Source organism: Ictidomys tridecemlineatus, chromosome 4, assembly GCF_052094955.1.
Source record: "Ictidomys tridecemlineatus isolate mIctTri1 chromosome 4, mIctTri1.hap1, whole genome shotgun sequence".
Lineage (NCBI taxonomy): Eukaryota > Metazoa > Chordata > Mammalia > Rodentia > Sciuridae > Ictidomys > Ictidomys tridecemlineatus.
Window position 1 is genome coordinate 205,104,234 of NC_135480.1, and position 19,579 is coordinate 205,123,812.

The 19,579-nt window shown below is 42.7% G+C and overlaps 1 protein-coding gene and 1 pseudogene across 2 annotated transcripts in view; one reads left to right on the forward strand and one right to left on the reverse strand.

Annotated features, from left to right (window-relative positions):
- The window catches only part of Abl1 (ABL proto-oncogene 1, non-receptor tyrosine kinase), a 129,948-nt gene that overhangs the window by 6,284 nt on the left and 104,085 nt on the right, over positions 1 to 19,579 (forward strand). The window lies entirely within an intron of this gene.
- On the reverse strand, positions 17,205 to 17,600 carry LOC101956633 (small ribosomal subunit protein eS12 pseudogene; annotated as a pseudogene).

Here is a 19,579-nt window from a genome sequence, read left to right on the forward strand (position 1 = left end):
GTAAAACTTTCCAATTATCTAATTATGTCTTATGATCATATGGTAGCTATTTTTTTTTAAATTGCAGAAAGTTATGAAATAGAAGGCAAAAAATGAAGATTTTTGTTTAAGAAACTCTATCATTGCATTCATCTTTGCAAAAAAAATTTCTCAGAATTTACTACCTGTATTGTTAATATTAAGATTTAAAAATTGAAAGTAACTAAAGAATAGTAATACTGCTGTAAGCACTAATATTTTTAAACCACATTTTTAGAAATATAGCAGGGTCACATTCCTCCTCATCAGAAAAATTTTATATTTTTATGATGCAATGTGATGTTCATTTTTATCTAAATGATTGGTTTATTAATTTGGTAAAATGCATAGACTTTACTAGAATTGTAACTGACTCATTTACTGAGAATATACTGGATATTAGCCACTGTCCTTAGTGTTTTAATTAGGTATATATGACAGCAGAGTGCATTTTAATTCATTGTACACAATTGTAGCACAACTTTACATTTCTATAGTTATACATGGTGTAGGGATGTAGCTGTAGCGTCTCACCATACGTGCAGTCATGTACCTAGGATAATGATGTCCATCTCATTCCACCATCTTTCCTGCCCCCATGTACCCTCCCTCCCCTCCCTCCCCATTGCCCAATCAAATTTCCTCCATTTTTCCCATGCCTCCCCCCTCCCCAAACTTTTTGGGTTTTTGATACTGGGGATTAATATGCCTTGAGCATGTTAGGCAAGAGCCATTGCTTTACAACCCAAGTCTTTCTAAAATTTTAAGACAGAGTCTTGCCCAGACTGGTTTCCAAACTTGTAGTCCTGCCTCAGTCTCCCTAATAGCTTAGATTACAGGTATGTGCCACCACTCACAGCTCACTCAGATTCTTAAAAGAGGTTGTTTGGAAAGAGTATATCTTTCTATTTATGTAAGAATTGGGTTGTGGTACATGAACTATGAAAATGCAAAATCGTATATAGTTATGTTTTAATAGCCGCCCTGTTATTCCTATAGTCTAATACATTTTGTATGGCCTTTTTGTTTTTCATAAAACTTTATTGTCCATTTTAAGAATTATGCTTGTGATTAGAAGAAAACTGTTTCTGTTGTGGTGTAGGTAAAAGAAAATGACCGAAGATGATTGACCAAGAGTTTTACCTGGTTTGAATCAAGCATTCTATCAAATAAAATGATAGAAGTTAGAATGTGGGCTGGGGATGTGGCTCAAGCGGTAGCGCGCTCGCCTGGCATGTGTGCGGCCCAGGTTCAATCCTCAGCAGCACATACCAACAAAGATGTTGTGTCCGCCGAAAACTAAAAAATAAATATTAAAAAAAAAAAAGAAGTTAGAATGTGAAATCACTTCATATTGGTTGAGTGTACCTGTGTTGGAAATAAGTTTTTTGGCGGTACTGAGGATTGAACCCAGGGGTGTTCTACTACTGAGCTACATCCCCTGCCCTTTTTTCCCCCTATTTACTTTTTAATTTTGGAATAAAATCTTGAGAAGTTGTTCAGGCTGACCTTGAACTTGGTGATCTTCCTGCTTCAGCTTCCCTAGTAGCTGGGATTACAGATGTGTGCCACCACCCCCAGCAGTATGTGCATTTTTCAGGTGGGAGAGAGAGGGATGCGTTACCATGATTGAGCAGGGAATTATACCCATAGAAATGTCTGGGTCTGGGTAAGAGATGCGAGTTACTGCTTAGAAGATGGGCTTGGGTGAGAGGGAGCACTCCCTCTGGACTGCTCTGCCACATTCCTCACCATTACCTGACTGCCTGGTTCCTGCCTCTGGTGGTTGTGCCCCTGACTTCACTGAGTGTGTTCGAAACCCACCTACCATTCACATTCCTCTCAGTGCCCCTTCTTCCTGAAACCACATTTGACATCTGGCCCTCCCTAGTTGTTCTGTAACTTCTGCCCCGTCGTGCTTCTGCAATACAGTGAACGCTCGCCCACATACTGTGTATTTGCCCTGTAGTATTTCCTAATGGCTTCTTGTGAGCTGGGTCCTCAAGTGAAATGTAAGTGTGTGCAGGCAGGATCGACCTCCTTGTCTGTTACCTAAGCCCAATGCTGAATAGATAGGCCCTCAGTAAAAATTTCTTGTTTAATAAGAATTAAATGCACTAAATAAGAGATTGGACTTATCCACTTACAAGAAGTAGAAGAAAGTTCTCAAACAGGTAATTTCTTTCCTAATGGATCCAAGGATTTGGGGGGAATAGGGATACTGGGAATTGAATTTAGGGGCACTTGACCACTGAGCCACACCCCAGCCCTATTTTGTATTTTATTTAGAGAACAGGTCTCACTTGAGTTGCTTGGCACTTGCCATTGCTGAGGCTAACTTTGAACTCGCGATCCTCCTACCTCAGCCTCCCAAGCTACTGGGATTACAGTTATGCACCACTGTGCCTGGCTATTTTTTAAATTTTTAAAAATATTTTTTTAGTTATAGGTGGGCACAATACCTTTATTTTATTTATTATATACGATGCTGAGGATCAAACCCAGTGCCTCATACATGCTAGGTGAGGGCTCTACCACTGAGCCACAACCTCAGCTGTCACTTAGCATATTTTTTTAAGGTTTATTCATGTTGTAGCATATATGCTGATTTCTTTCCTTTCTAAGACTGAATAATACTCCAAGCTTGTATGTACAACATTTTGTTTACCCTTCCATCTGTTGATGGAACTTTTGTATGATTTCTAAAAATCATACTGTACATGCAGAAAGGGATACAAATGGTAAATATGCAGCTTGATGAATAATCCCAAAATGAGCAGCTCTGTGAACCTGTCCTGGTAAAGAAGTGGAAAGTCAGCGGCACTCCTCAGAAGGGCCAGTCCTCCCCAGTTTCGCCAGATCCTCCCTCGCTCTTCCTCAGAGGTGATTAATACCTTGCGTGTGTCAGTGGGTTTGTTCCCCGTGTTTTAATATTTCCCTGTCCTTTTGGTGTCCTTAGGCTCTGTAGTGATATTTCTTCTTTCATTAACAATCTTTCATTGTTAATTTGTGCATTCTGTTTTTTTCTGCCTCTTTTGGCTAATTTTGTTGGGAGTTTATCAATTTTATTAGTCTTTCAAAAAAATTGACTTTCTCAGTTGTCTTCTACTTTATTGATTTCTGTTCTTTATTATTTTTTTACTTTATTTTGTTTTTTTCCTTTGGTACTAGGAGTTGAACTCAGGTGTGCTCTAGCACTGAGCTACACTCCCAGATCTTTTTTTTTTTTAATTTTTTTTTTGTTGCACATGGACACAATGCCTTTATTTTATTTGTTTATTTTATTTTTTATGTGGTGCTGAGGTTTGAACCCAGTGCCTCACACGTGCTAGGCAAGCGCTCTATCACTGAGCCATAACTCCAGCCCTACACTCCCAGATCTTTTTATTTATTTATTTATTTATTTGATTGAACTCAGGGGCATTTCAGCACTGAGCCACATCCCTAGCCCTATTTTGTATTTTATTTAGGGTCTCACTGAGTTGCTAAGCACCTTGATCTTGCCGAGGCTGGCTTTGAATTCGAGATCCTCCTGTCTCAAGCTGTTGGGATTATAGCGTGTGCCACCATACCTGGCTTATTTTTTATTTTGAGACAGGTTCTCACTAAATTGGCAGGTTTGGCCTAGAATTTGCAGTTCTCCTGCCTCAGTCTCCTGAGTTGTTGGGATTATAGGTGCTACCACACCAACTTTTTTCTAGGTTCTTAAGGTGGAACTTTAGATTATTGATTTTGAACTTTTCTTCTTTCCTAATACAAGCATTTAAAATTTTTGAGCTTTTCTTAAGTATTTAAAATTGTGTATTTCCTTCTACACACTGAGTTAGTGCCATTATACACATTTTGATATGTTGTTTTTAAAGTATTTAATTTCCAATATTTGGATATAGCAGATATCATATTGATTTCTAATTTAATTTCATTGAGGTCTAAGAATATCCTCTGTAAAGTTTCAGTCATTTGATACTTACTAAGACTAATTTGATGTCTCAAGATATAACCTGTCTTAGTGAATGTTTCATTTGTATTTTTGAAAAGAATGTGTTCTGCTCTTGTTGGGTGTACATTTCTTTTCTTTTCCCCTTCCTCTGCTGTTGGGGATTGAACCTAGAGGTGCTCTATCACTGAGCTACATCCCTAGCCTTTTTTATTTTAAGACAGGGCCTCACTAAGTTGTCCAGGCTAGCCTCGAACTTTTGATCCTCATGCCTCAGCCTACCAAGACACTGGGATTACAGGCTTGCACCACCATGTGACAGCTTCTCTTACTATTTATTTTTTATTGGTGCTATGGTTACATATTTGTACCTGTTTACAATATATGATTTGGCCAATATCACTCCCCCCACTCCCCCCCCCTTCCCCTCACTCCCTGGTCCTTTTCATCTGCTGATCTCCCTTTGATTTTCATGAGGTCTTTGCTCAGCCAGCTTTCTTTGCCTTTTTACTCTCTAGCTTCCACATATGAGAGAAAACATATGAGACCCTTGACCTTCTGAGTTTGGCTTATTTTGCTTAACATGATGGTCTTAAGTTACATCCATTTTCTGGCAAACGATATAATTTCATTTTTCTTAGGGCTGAATAAAACTCCATCATGTGTGTGTATATGTTTAAATACCACATTTTCTTGTCTTAATGCATTCATCCATTGACAGACATCGAGGCTGGTCCATGGTTTGGCTGTTAGGAATTGGGGTGTTATGAACGTGGGCCTTTACTTGCTTTTTATCTACTTATTTTATCTATCTTTCTTAAGGTTTTTTTCTTTCCTTTTTTTTTTGATATCTTTTTTTTTTTTTGTAAATGTCTTTATTTTGTTTATTTATTTATTTTTATGTGGTGCTAAGGATTGAACCCAGGGCCTCACAGGTGCGAGGCAAGCGCTCTGCCACTGAGCCACAACCCCAGCCCCTTTTTGGTATCTTTTTTTACAGAAAGAGGAATGTTAAAAATCAATAGTTATGATTATAGATTTTTCCCCTTTAATTCCATTCATTTAAAAAAATTTTAAAAATCTTTATTTTATTTATTTATTAACTTATTTTCATGTGGTGCTGAGGCTTGAACCCAGCGCGGAGCCTGGCACGTGCCAGGCAAGCGCCCTACCACTGAGCCACATCCCCAGCCCTTAAAACATTTTTTTTTTTTGGTTGTAGATGGACACACTATCTTTATTTTATGTATTTATTTTTATGTGGTTCTGAGGATCAAACCTAGGGCCTCACAGGTGCAAGGAAGCGCTCTGCCACTGAGCTCCCCACCCCCCCAAAATATTAACCCTTTAACTGAAGAAGCCAGAAAAATATAATCATCCCCTTGGGTATAGGAGCGATACCGTGATGAGAATCAGGCTGAGCGCCGCTTCCCGGATGTGAAGATTGGACACCCCAGAAAACACCACAAGCGAAGAGAGCAAGTTTTATTTAAAGGGTGGAACAGAGATAGACTTCTGTGAAGAACAGCAGCCCCAGAGCTGGTGTCTGAGGACAGGGTGTCCTACCTTTTTATACATTTTAGATTTCCTCTTCTGCTCTCTCCTCCCCATACTGCCTATGTGACTGGTGGCCTTGGAGCTGAAGACATCCAAGCACAGGCGGGAAAGTAGCCGCCCTGGGGGGCCTAGGGAAGGAGCCGGCCAGCGGTGCTCCTCAACAACTCCTGCAGCCCCCCACCCTGCAGGAGGGAACTCTCCCCTGGAGGCAGGGAGCACCAGGGTGTAGGAGGGGAGGGCCCTGGAGGGATTCGCTTCTTATTTTCTTTCCTTCCAGCCCAATTGTTGCCCCACCCAGGAGGAAGAGAGTAACAAAATAAAAATAAATTAAGAAATGGACGGGCTGGGGATGTGGCTCAAGCGGTAGCGCGCTCGCCTGGCATGCGCACGGCCCGGGTTCGATCCTCCAGCACCACATACCAACAAAGATGTTGTGTCCGCCCAAAACTAAAAAAAATAAATATTAAAATTCTCTCTCTAAAAAAAAAAAAAGAAATGGAAATGATCAACAAAACCAAAAGCTAACTTTGAAAGAGAAGACTAGTGAAATAGACTAACTTCTGGCAAGACTGATGGAATGAAAGGGACCATTGAGAATGAAAATATGACTGAATATTCTGTCAGTTCTTGCTTGACTCTATGGAAGCTCTGTTGGTCACTAACACATTTTTCTCTTCCTGGTTTTTAGTTTTTATTTTCTATTGGTTTGTCTTCAAGTTCACTATCTCTTTTGAAGTTTAATGTCTTGGAAAATTTTTATTTCAGATGTCATACTTTTCTATTCTAAAATTTCCCTTTACTGGGAACCAAAAGAATCATGTCGAATACTTAACTGTCGTGGACCTTGGGGAAATTCAAGTCACTTTTGTCCTGGCCAGATCAGGTCTGTGGACTGAGGAAGGCTCTAGATGGTGTTTGGCCTATTCCATGCCTTCAGTTGTAAGGAGGGCTCATGACATCATGGCAGCCCTCAGGCAGGGCAGCTGCTTAAGCAGACCTGGAGTCCAGCGCTGGCAAGGCCTGACTTGTGGTTAGCTACTTATTTTAAACAGGACTCTTGTCTCCCATATGTAATTGATCACTAGCTCTTCTTTTGTATGGGCACATATTTGCAATTATCTTCTATGTTTGGGTATTCTGCAAAAAAAAAAAAAAAAAAAAAAAAGACCTGGAGAAAAGTAAATAAATAGAATTTCCATTTCAGACTCCATCTCACTGTGTTTCCCTGCCTGGTCCCTAACTCTTCTCCCAGGCTCAAGTGGGCTTCCTCCCCAGCCTCCGAAAGGCTGATGCTGCAGTGTGCTGCCTCTCCTTGCTGTTGCTTATTTGTTATAGTTTGTGTTTTTCTGTTGAGATGCACCATCTTTTCATTCATGAGGTCCATTTTCTCCTTTAAATCTTTGAAATTATTTGTAGTAAGTACTTTGTTTACTATTTTAAGCATCTAGATCCATTTTTATTGACTGCTTTTTCTCTGAGTCACACTTTCTTGTGTCTTTATATGTTTAATAATTTTGATTTTATGCCACACATGTGGATGTTACATTGTAGGGATTCTGAATTTTTGCCTGCCCCTGCCCCCCATTCTACTGTCCCCTCCATCCTTTCCTTCCTTCCTTGAGATTGAACCCAGGGTTGTTCTGACACTGAGCTACATCCCCAGTCCTTTTTTTCCCCCTGAGGCAGTGTCTTGTTAAGTCCCTGAGGCTGGCCTGAACTTCCCATCCCCTGCCTCAGCCTCCTAAACCAGTGGGATTACCAGAGCACACCACCACAAATGACCTGGATCTGGTGGTGTTTCTTTCTTTTCTGACACGTGGTTAAGTTATTGGTGTATTCTTTTAACCCTGACAGACTTGGTTTTATGGTTTATTAGTAGGTGTTTATGCTCAGTTCAGACTCCTGGTCCTTATCTAAGGGGTGTTCTTTAGATGATATGCTTGACTTTTTTTGGTTTCACTTGAATGACAGAGGCACTCACATGGTTTCTCTGCTCTAGGTGGACTGCCACTGACTGTCCCCCAGGGCTGTGAAGCTCCATCTCACAGCAGTCCTCAGGCTCACAGCCTCTGGCCTCACCCTCAGCTGACCCTTACAGCATCTCACCATGCACATGTGCAGCCCAGAAGCCAGGACCCACGGGACAGCTCCCACCCCACCTGTCCGGCCCGGCTTCCCTCCCAGCCTCTATACAACTCCTTCCTCTCGGGTTCCCTGCGCTGCAAACTCCACCTGCTCATACCCTCACACCCGGTGTCTGCTTCCCTAGTTCAAAGGACTGCTGCCATAGCCTTGGGTTTTAACTCCCTGCACCTGGCTGGAAAGCGCCCCAGGCAGGAAGGTGGAGTGGGTTTTTCTCTTCTCTCATCTCTGCCTTGCCTCTTATTGGGATCTTATCTCTGCCTTACCTCTTATGGAAGGCCTAAAAATTGTTGTCTCAAATATTTTGTTCAGTTTTTTCTGGGAGGTGAGGTACTGGGGATTGACAAGGCACTTTACCACTGAGTTACATCCCCAGCCCAGCATTTTTTATTTATTTTTGAGACAGTTTCTGACAAAGTTGCTGAGGTCCTCATGAAATTGCTGAAGCTGGCCTCAAATTTTTGATCCTCTTGTCTCAGCCTCCCAAGTCCCCGGAATTACAGATATGCACTACTAAGCTATTTTGTTCAGTTTTTACAATCACTTAGAGCAACAGAGTAAGTCTGATACCCTTTACTGCATTATGGGTGGAAGTAGAAGTTGGGTTCTTCATCCTTTCCATATGTACAGTATGTATTTTGGTGGTTTTGCTTGTTTCACTCGTAAGATCCCTGTTTCTGCATCTATCAGTAGTTTGTTCATTTTCATTTTTTGCTATTCTCATATAAATATTTAAGAATTACCTACCTATGCCATTACTAATAGACATTTGTGTTATTTTCAACTCTGTTAACAAATAATGCTGCTTTTTAATTTTATTTTCAGACAGGGTCTCAGTAAGTTGCTGTCTTGATGGGCAAAGGTGCGACTTAAGCAGTTGAGGGGGAAATAAAGAATGTCCACCACTTCTGCCCTTTTCAATGCTTTATAAAATCACTCAATACAATTTCTATAGGTTATTAATTAAGAAAATGGGGTTGGGGATGTGGCTCAAGCGGTAGCGCGCTCGCCTGGCATTCGTGCGGCCCGGGTTCGATCCTCAGCACCACTTACCAACAAAGATGTTGTGTCCGCCGAAAACTAAGAAATAAATGTTAAAAAAAAAATTCTCTCTCTCTCTCTCTTTAAAAAAAAAAAAAGAAAATGACAATTCTTAATGCTGGGCACTGCAATAGACTTAGTCAATTCACAGCAAACAATTCTAGGTTAATTCTAAGCACTGCAAACACTCCTAATCCTGACAAGCTCATGACAGACATTCCGTGTGCTAAGCTCAAGTGCCAGGTCTAAGTGTCAAGCCTTAGGCTCTAAGTCCAGCAGATGCACACTCACTCAGACCAAGGTGATCATGTCAAGGACCGAGGCAGGCTTCCCCTGGGGGTGGAGCTGACGGCCTGTTGAGGAGAGGGTCTTGAAGGAAGAAGTTGCAATTCTCCTCAGGGTCAAGATGTGGCTGTAGCGGGGTGCGATGTCGCACACCTGTAATCCCAGTGGCTTGGGAGCTGATTCAGGAGAATCTTGACTTCAGAGCCAGCCTCAGCAACTGCAAGGCGCTAAGCAACTCAGCACGACCCTGTCTCTAAATAAAATACAAAATAGGGCCAGGATGTGGCTCAGTGGTCGAGTGCCCTGGAGTTCAATCCCAAGTACCAAAAAGAAAAAAAAAAAAAAGATGTGGCTATAGAGTTTGAGAGTGGTGCGGAACATGCAGATGATCAGGCAAATGAGGAGAAGAGCTGGATGTCAGTCCAGGTCCTCATCAGGCCCTCTGGCATGTGGGCATCAGTGTCAGCTGGCTGAATGTCTGTTCATTTGCTCTCTCGTTTATACTAAATTCTGGGGCTTCTGACCTCCCTTTCAATCCCTATCAGCTGCTACGAATTTCTCAGTGACGTCATTTGCCCTGAGATTAAAGCATCTGGTCTGGTGGTCCCCACCCTGATTTTCTTGCCTCACCCTTATGGGGTGAGGGTAACATGACAGAGACTTCACTCTGAGTTTGTCAAGGTGGTGAGAAGTGACTAGTTAATGTCAGACTATGCCTGATGATCACATTGGAGGGCTCCGTAGGCGTGCCTGGTGAGATGGCAGGTTTCAAAGTGGAGTTTTAAAATGGAGTTGCTTAGGCTAAAGCCTAACACCAAAAAATCCTGTGTGCCATAGTGTGTGGGTCTTTTAAATGTTTGCTTTAAAAAAATTTTTTTTTAGTTGTATGTGGACACAATGCCTTTATTTTTATGTGGTGCTTAGGATCAAACCCAGTGCCTCACACATGCTAGGCAAATGCTCTCCCACTGAGCCCCAGCCCTTAAAATGTTTGCTTTTTAGGTGGTTGTGCACTGGTGTGACCCGGTTTTAATTCACACTTCTCTGGTGGCTCCCTTCTTTGATGACTCATGAATACATCCTAAGTCCTTATTCCTTTCTCCAGGTCTCCAGTGTTGCCATAGTCTGCGCTGTCCACTTAGGATATTGCTGTGGTGAACATTCCTGTCCCTGTACTTTGGCCTTCCCTTCCCTGTTAACACCCTCAGGCTAAGGAGCCTTTCCTCCAGCCTTGGCAAAGTCCCAAGCATCTGGTGGATCACACGTGTTCAGGATGTGCAGGTGAAGCAGCCAGGGCCTTTATTGTGTCCACCTGTTCTCCAGAGGAGCAAAGGCTGACGGGACCTGTAAGTCCTCCCTCAGAGCCCTGGGTTTCTGCCAGTAGTGACTTGTTAATTGGAATTAACACTGGTAAGGATTGAATTTGGAAGTCTTAAACAGTTTCTTGAGATTTCTTTCTTCCTTCCTTCCTTTTAAAATTTTTAAAATTTTGGTACTGTGGATTGAACCCAGAGGGGCTCTGAGCCACATCCCCAACCCTTTTTGTTTTTCATTTGAGACAGGGTTTTGCTGAGTTGCTTAGGACCTTGCTAAGTTACTGAGGCTGCCCTTGAACTTGTGATCCTACTTCCTCAGCCTCCTGAGTTACCATGATTACAGGCATGTACCAATTAAGATCTCATTTTTTGAGAAGTAGAAAATAGGAAATAGAATTGCTAAATAGCAGAACAGACTTTTATTTGTTTTAACCCAAGGCCTCGAGCATGCTATGCAGGCACTCTACCACTAAACTACCCTCCCAGCCCTTTTAATTTTATTTTGAGACTGGGTGTTGCTAAGGCTGGGTTTGAACTTGAAATCCTCCTGCCTCAGCCTTCTGGAATTATAGGCATGTGCTACCACACTCCTGGCAAGAGCTTGTTTTTATTTTATTTATTTATATGTGGTGCTGAGGATCGAACCCAGGGCCTCCCATGTGCCAGATGAGTGCTCCACTGCTGAGCCACAACCCCAGCCTGAGAGCTTGTTTTTAAATAGAGATATTTGTGGAAGAATGACAAGATAGGACCGTATTCTGAGGATGATTGTCTTAGTTGCTATTTGGGTCTTTGGATCTTGGGTTGGTTGGTTTACTTCCTCTGCAAGTTGTGAGTTAGGAGGAATTGAATTTACAGCGATACCTAAATTAAGTGGAACCTTCACTTAAATAGAATTTATTTTTGGCATATCACTTTTGTGAGAAGGCAGCTGGTCTAGTTAGTATCAAAAGTTCTGTTAGCTGGGCCTGATGGTGCCTATCTGTAGCACAGTGGCTAGGGAAGCTGAGGCAGGAGGATAGCAGTTGGAGGCCAGCCTCAGCTACTTATCAAGGCCTTAAGCAACTTAGCGAGACCCTGTCTCAAAAAGGGTTGGGGATATAACTCAGTGGTAAAGCGCCCCTGGGTTCAATCCCAAAAAACCAAAAACCAAAAAACAACCAAAAAGTTCAGTTAAACAACTCCCAGATTGGCCCTGGTATTGAATAGATCAGTGTGCCGCCACACTTCTATTGTGCAGTACGGTGTCGTCGCTCATCATCTCATCGGCAATTCTGCAGCATCCTGAGTTGCAAAGTCCCTTTTGTGGCCATGACACTCTTTAGATTGATAGACCCAACCTGATCTTTTATTAAAATTTGGAGCCATCTTGCCACAAAGCCATGAAAAGATAATTTCGGCTTTACTATAAATTACTTTACTATAAATTACTATACATTTCTGAACCTGCTTGGAATGCCTGCCTGTGTCTTGAACTCACCCATGCCTGGCTCTCTGACCAGATAGCAGCCCTCTCTGAAACTTAGTGACGCCTCATAAATATTGGCCTTCCCTGGCCATCCTCTCTGAGGCTCTAATGGTCCTCATAAATTCTGATGTTGGGGCCAGCAAAAAAAAAATGTGTAAACTACCCTTAGTGTGATGCTTGTCAGAGTTCTGTTATCTGTAACCCCCCTTTTGTGTAACTTTCTGGGCTATAAAGCTGGGCTGTAGGAAAAGTGGGGGGCTGTCTTGTTCCCGCCGTTTTGGGAGGGAAAGGCAGCCCGGCCGGTCGAAATAATAAGCTTGCTTTAATTTGATTTTAATTGGAGTCAGTGGTCTTTTCTTGCATCCTGGTTTAACAAGATATTTAGCTTTAGATATTTTAAAAACTCTTTAATATACTCGCTGTTTGTTTCTTTGGTATATAAAGGATAGATAGTATTCCTATTTTCAGAAGGAAAACTGCTTCAAGTTGGTTGTGTTTTTAGAATTACTTTGCTAGTTATAGAGCAGTGGTAGAAACTGAGTCTCTGGGTAGCTGGAGGATTTTTTCAATAGAAATCCTTACTTTTTGAAGATGGGCTAATGCCCTTTGAAAGTGATCACAACTTTGAAATGAGGGAGGTTTAAGTTTAGAATTAATTAGTTTTAATTTTTTCCACAGTTTTGTGATATGTTTTCAATTAAACATTGAATATTCTTTCGATAATTGGATATTTGGGGATGTAGTGCTTTATTTATGCTTTATAATTTTATACTTTTATAAAATTTAGAATTATTTATTTATTTTATGTGGTGCTGAGGATGGAACCCAGGGCCTCGCATGTGCTAGGCGAGCGCTGTGCCGCTGAGGCCCAGCCCCAGCCAAGATTATAATGTTTCCTTTTTTTAAAGAGAGAGAGAGAGAGAGGAGAGAGAGAGAATTTCAATATTTATTTTTCAGTTCTCGGCGGACACAACATCTTTGTTGGTATGTGGTGCTGAGGATCGAACCCGGGCCGCACGCATGCCAGGCGAGCGCGCTACCGCTTGAGCCACATCCCCAGCCCCCAAGATTATAATTTGTAATTTAAAACACTTACACATTACCTTAAAAGCTTTGTGATAGTTTCAAAATTTATCTTAAAATTAAATTGAATGAGGGGCTGGGGCTGTAGCTCAGTGGTAGAGCGCTTGCCTTGCATGCGTGAGACCCTGGGTTCGATCTCCAGCACCACATAAAAATAAATAACTAAAAATAAAGATATTGTATTCATCTACAACTAAAAAAATATTTTAAAAAATTAAATTGCATGACTTTGGCTAGGTAGCACAGTTCCTGATTGAAGTCCAGAACAGTAAATGTGTCTTCTGTGACATTTGCTCCTGTCTTGCCCTCTGGCCTTCTCATTCCACTACTATGTTTTGTAGTTCCTTTTTTTATCCTTTAAATGTTTCTTTTTTGCAAGTATTTAGTATAAAAGGATAGCGTGCAGTGTGAGCTGTTGGTGCATCTTGGTTTCTGTGTCTCAGTTGATCCTCAGGATGTCTCCATGTTGGTATACAGATGTCTTTTTTTTTTTTTTTTTTTTTTTTTTTTTTTTGTGGCGCTGGGGATGGAACCCAGGGCTTTGTGCATGCAAGGCAGTTTTTTTTTTTTTTTTTTTTTTTGCCTTGTGGCCCACTAACCTGGAAATATCATTGTTTTCTCAACCAGTTTCCTATTTGGGGGCATTTGGATTATTTCTAGTATTTGGCTGTTGCAGACAGTGCTGAAGAATGACTCTGTATATGCCATTTCATACCACACAGCTGTGTCTGTGGAAGAGCCTCCTGAAAGGAGGAGTGCTGGATGGAAGGGTTACGCATTCATTTCCGTTAGCAGGTGACACTACTTAGTGGATATCCACTAATTCATAGACACATCCTAATACAGGATCTATATTGGTAGATATCCCAAAGTTCCTCCTATAAGATTCTAGTTTATGCTTCCACCACCAGTAACACAGAGGGTCTCTGTGTTACCAAAACCTAGTTTAGAGATTGTGCTGTTGCCGGGTGTGGTGGTGCACACCTGTAATCCCAGCAGCATGGGAAGCTGAGGCAGGAGGATGGCGAGTTCAAAGCCAGCCTTAGCAACTTAGTGAGGCCTTAAGCAACTCAGTAAGACCCTGCCTAAATGAAATATGAAAAGGACTGGGGTTGTGGCTCAATGGTTAAGTGCTCCTGGGTTCAATCTTCAGTACCCCCTGAAAGAGAAAGAGAGAGAGAGAGAGAGAGAGAGAGAGAGAGAGAGAGAGAGAGAGAGAGAGAAAGAGATCAAATTTTGGGAGTTTTTCTAATTAGGTAAGTAAGAAATAGTGTGGTTTTGATTAGTAGTTCTCCTGTGAGTGATATTGAGCATTTTAACCATTTAAGGGACATATATTTATGTTTCTATCAACCATCTCACCAGGTTCTTTTTAAAAATATTTTTTTAGTTGTAGCTGGACACAATACCTTTATTTTATTTTTTTATTTTTATGTGATGCTGAGGATCAAACCCAGGGCCTCGCACATGTTAGGCAGACACTCTATTGCTGAGCCACAACCTCAGCCCCTCACCAGGTTCTTAATGTGGCGGATATTTAAGGAGGACACTGTGCAGGCTCCTGCTGGTTGACTCCATTGCCTTCTGACTCTATCTCACAAAGAGCTAACTGTCCTAAGCTCCAGGGGGACTTGAGATGGCTGTTCAACCCTGGCTGCCCACTGGCATCTCCTCAGAAGCTAGAAACACCTGTGTCCAGATCCCATTTCTTAGGATTGACCTAATTGGCCTGGGGAGAGGCCCGAGCATCAGTTTTGTTTGTTTTTTAATTTGTGTTTTAGTAAAGAAGACTCTGTTCAAAAGAATTTTTCTGCAGCTGGGGAAAGGTGCTGTTGCAGTGGGGCGCACCCTCTGAGCCCAGGATCTATCTGCAGGCATGTCCTTGTTTTTGTTGTGAATGCTCCAGGTTCTAACAGGCAGCTGGGGTGGAGAGTCATTGGTCTAAGCAGCTCCTTTGTCCTGGGCACTTCTTTCGCTTCAAAGTGGGCATGAATCCTAAACTGACCAAATCTTTCTGAAATCAGGGCCTTTTATTCTGGCACTGGAGTGAGGTGTTTTTTGCTTCTGGTAGCCAGTGTAGCACCACGAGGCCAGCCAGCAGGTGGGGGCCCTGAAACACTGGGCAGGGCAGAGGGTAAACGGGACAGCGCCCGAGCTGGTGAGCGCACCACACTTTGATGCCTTACCGTGGAAGCCCTGTGAGTTGGTTCACTGTTACTTGCAGCTACTAGGCTCTGTGGGAAAAGCCCTGCATTTATTTCCCTCGGGGTTTTATTCTTTCCATTATTTGGGAAGAACCATGTCAGAGTCCATTATCAAGTGACATTACAGTCTTTATGATATCACTTATATTTGTTTAACTTGGGTTAGTTTTCGTGCCACTTGCACACTTGTTTCTGTTGTGAAATTGGCAAAATTCCATTTAATGGGGCCGTCCTCGGCTGTACCTGCGCAGTGTGCTGACCATCTCCCAGGGTAGATGGTGCAACTACCTAGTGGTCACATCACTGTTAGAGATAATATATTCCTGATACCGTTTTTCTCTTTAAAATTAAATTTATATTTTTAATGGGTACCTAAACACAAAAATTATGAGTTCCCATGCTGTGTTTTAACTCACACATTTTCCACCTCTGTGTGGTGGAAACATTCCTCCTCCTTCTGACGATCCTTCAGCCCTGGGGTGAGGCCACTGCCTCCTCTAAAAGAGGTCTGACTTTGGACCAGCCAGTTCAGGCCCTCTGGTCTCTTCCTGCCACCTGGATTGTGCCTGGACTTGGGCCCCATTCAGCCGTGTTTAGAGATTGGCACCACTGAGTTAAGGCTCTGTGTGCTTGGTGCTGACCAGATTTCAGGGAGGCCTCAGGCAGAGTTGAGAGGCTGCTGAGGTGGAGGTGGTTCCTTCCTCCAGGGGCAGTGACAAGTGAACGAGTGCCCTGGAGGTATCTCCTTTTCCAGTGTCTTCCCTGGAATTTGCCTGTGACCTCAGCCTCAGGACACTGACCTGCCCTGAGGGTCTGTTAGGAGGAAGCCAAGGGCAAGGCCTAGGGCCCACAGCTCTTAGCCTGCAGATACACAGCGATGCCCCAGGACACAGACGTTTCCTCAGCAGGCTAGTGTGGGGACAGGTGATTTTTTTGAGTTTAAGTTATTTAATATTCACAACAGCAACGAAAAATTAAAGTTAGAATTAGATATCAGCATGTCTGGAGGGTTTTTTTTTTTTTCTTGAGAAGCACAGTTGAGTAGTTGCTTGACAAGAACACAAAAAAATACTAAAACATGGTATGAGAAATGGTGACAGTCCCCCCGCCCCCCATTCAAAACAGAATATTGTTTGGTGGATATAACGTATGGAAAGACATTTCTCTGAGATAAACGGGTCTTTGTGATATGTGAGCCTTTTCAGTCTAGCTGTGAAAGCAGACTCTGGCACCCAGAAAGTATCACTCAGTGCCGCATGGCCTCCGCAGCTCTGTTACTTGGGTTGGGACATGTGTGAATAGGAGCATCCTCCCTGCTGTTGTCTTATTTATATTTTGCTGTTGTCCAACTAAATGCATACTGTCTCCTGATGTTTTTTTTAAAGGGCTCTTTGTTTTTTGAGGTTTAATTGAGATGATGGTACACTGGAGAAAAGCCTTCAGGAAATAAATACAAGGGTAGACTTTTTAAATAGCTGTATTGTTCTTTATCAAAACAGTATATATTTCTGCAGTTTAATCAAAGGAGATTTGATCCAGAAAGTCATCTGAAGTTCAGTCAGCATGCATGATCAGTGGTACTTTAACACTTGTTCAGATGAAAATTAATCCTTTCCTATCCAAGTAGGGGGATGCAGCAGCCTGAGGGCATTTTTCCCTGAGTGAGTTTGGTTAGAGTGTTGCCAGATCAGGACATCATAATTAGTAGATGGGTCTTATAAGTTGATCGAATCCCAGTGCCACTTTCTGTAACTGCAGGTCAGTCTACATCATTGCCTCCTAAGAACACATAATTGTGATGGTAACGGTAAGTCAGAGGAGTTGGTAAATGATCCGTTCATTGAAATGAAGTTTTTTGTTTCAGTTGGCTTTTAGGGGAATCACCAGTAAACGCATAATGAATGGCCACACAGGGTCAGGGGCACCACCGCTGTGCCTGGCATCTCCTCTGATTGCAGGGCTGGAAGGCACCTGGAAGTCCTTTGCTTTCCCTCACTGAGGGGGAGCTGCTAGACCCCTCCCGGGCTTGGATTTACTGTGTCTGAGTGCCAGCCCCCCTCCCAGAGAAGCCCTGGGGAGGGAGGAGGGCGGGAGGACCAGTCACCATGCTGGAGTGTGTATTGTTTTTGAATGTGAATGAAAGATTTATTTACTTATTTCTTGCATTTGAAGTACTCTTTGATGACATCCTTGGCCTGAGATTCTTTGCCATAGTTCTTAACAACTACACAATTGCAAGCAACCACTTCATGGGTTTGCCTTCTCGGTCAGTTTTACAGAGGCAACCCATTCTCCTAGTTTCTTGTTGTCATCGACCTTAATTAGATTGATTTGGTGCTCAGCACAAAGGGCCTCCACCAGTTTGACATACATTGGCTCATTACAGTTGGATGCATGCACACAGAGACGGGCCTGGTGCTTGTCTAAGGCTTTGGCAGCTTCGTGAATTCCACGTTCAAGGCCGTCGTGGATGAGGGCGGTCTTCGGCACTCTTGTAAAGCAGTGTTGATGGCCATTACACCTCCAGCAGCAGTGCCTTCCTGGGCCATGGCGGTAGGTGACTGGTAAAGTGGAATCTTGAGCGGACCCAAGCCTCCGCCTCTGCTCAACTCAGCAGTGGCAGGGAAAGAGCTGGAGCGTATGTTTTGACCGAGACCTTGGGTTGGACAGAAGCGGGCAAGACCACACCCGTCCTTAGGCGTTTGCTGTCTATTACAGAGAAAGGAGCCAGGTCAGAACGGTGTAGTGCAAGGGAAGTTGGGTGAGGAGGGCTGAGGAAAAGGAATGAAGGGCCAGTTCCTGCCTTAGAACATCACAGCTCTGTGGAGCATCTGGCCCAGACCTTCTCAACAGGACCTGGCGCCTTTCACAGAGCACTTGTAAAGAGGAAGGAGCCCGCTGCTGCCCTGGGTTGTGGTGCAGGGCTGTTTCTGTCTAAGCCCTAGTTGCCTCTAGTTTGGGCTGTACTCCTGTGGCCATTTGTGAGGAGTGGTGGCGCTTTTTACCACTTCATTCGTGTGTTATCATTTTGAGGATGTGTGCTGTTGGGAGTCTGATGAGACGCGCACACAGCTTTTCAGTTGTTACTGCAGTGGGGGCCCTTCCTTACACACTTCTGAGAAGTGTGATGGCTTCACCTGAAGTTGAGGCCCATTTAACCAAAACATATGAGCTTTTCTGCAGGGCATTCAGAAGATCAGAGACCATTGCTTGATTTACAGATGATGGGCTGTGCATAAATACCCCATCTGAGGGCTGGGGATGTGGCTCAAGCGGTAGCGCGCTCCCCTGGCATGTGTGTGGCCCGGGTTCGATCCTCAGCACCACCACATACCAACAAAGATGTTGTGTCCGCCGAGAACTAAAAAATAAATATTAAAAAAAAATTCTCTCTCTCTCTCTCTCTCTCTCTCTCTCTCTCTCTCTCTCTCTCTCTCTCTCTCCCTCTCTCTCACTCTCTCTTTAAAAAAAAAAAATACCCCATCTGAGACAGACACCAGGTTTTGTCATACTGTCTGTACCTGTGACAGCAGCTGTGGAGTGCTTCCCTGTGCTAGGCACTGTGCAGAGCTCTTGGCATATTTTTAAGTCACTAAATAGTGCTGGAGCCCTTGTTCTAAACCGCAAATTGAAGTTTGAGGTTCGTTATAAACCTGTGTAGAGCTGGGATTGGTAGCACATGCCTATAATCCCAGCAGCTTGGGAAGTTGAGGCAGGAGGGTCCTGAGTTCAAAGCCAGCCTCAGCAATGGCGAAGTGCTAAGCAACTCTAAATAAAATACAAAATAGGGCTGGGATGTGGTCAGTGGTCTAGTGTCCCTGAGTTAAATCCCTGGTACAAAAACAAACAAACAAAACAAAAAACACCTATGTAAAACAATGGTCTCCATTAAAAATATTCTTTTGGGCAAGCAAATCTCTTCTGTATGTATCATATATACATACTCATAGCCTAGTATCATGTGCTATTAAGATATTTTGTGTATTATGAAGCATTTATAGGAACTGAGATTGTAGCTCAGTAGCGGAGCACTTGCTTAGCATATGAGAAGCACTGTGTTCAATCTTCAGTACCACATGAAAATAAATAAATAAAAATAAAGGTATTGTGCCCATCTACAACTAAAAATATTTTTAAAAGCATTTTTTAAAATATTTATTTATTTTTTAGTTCTCGGCGGACACAATATCTTTGTTTGTATGTGGTGCTGAGGATCGAACCCGGGCCGCATGCATGCCAGGCGAGCGCACTACCGCCTGGGCCACATCCCCAACCCTAAAAGCATTTATAAAGTAAAATTTAAGATGAAATAAATTGTAGTTTAAATATTTTAAAAATGTGTTATGGTATGAATTTGTTTCTAAAAATTGTTATTGAGAGTAATATGACTGAATATGTTTTATTATTCTTTAAAATCTTACTTTAGCATTTGCCATATAGCTATTTTATTATCTTATGCTGTTCATCCTCCTCCTCCTCCTCCTCCTCCTCCTCCTCCTCCTCCTCCTCCTCCTCCTCCATACTGGGG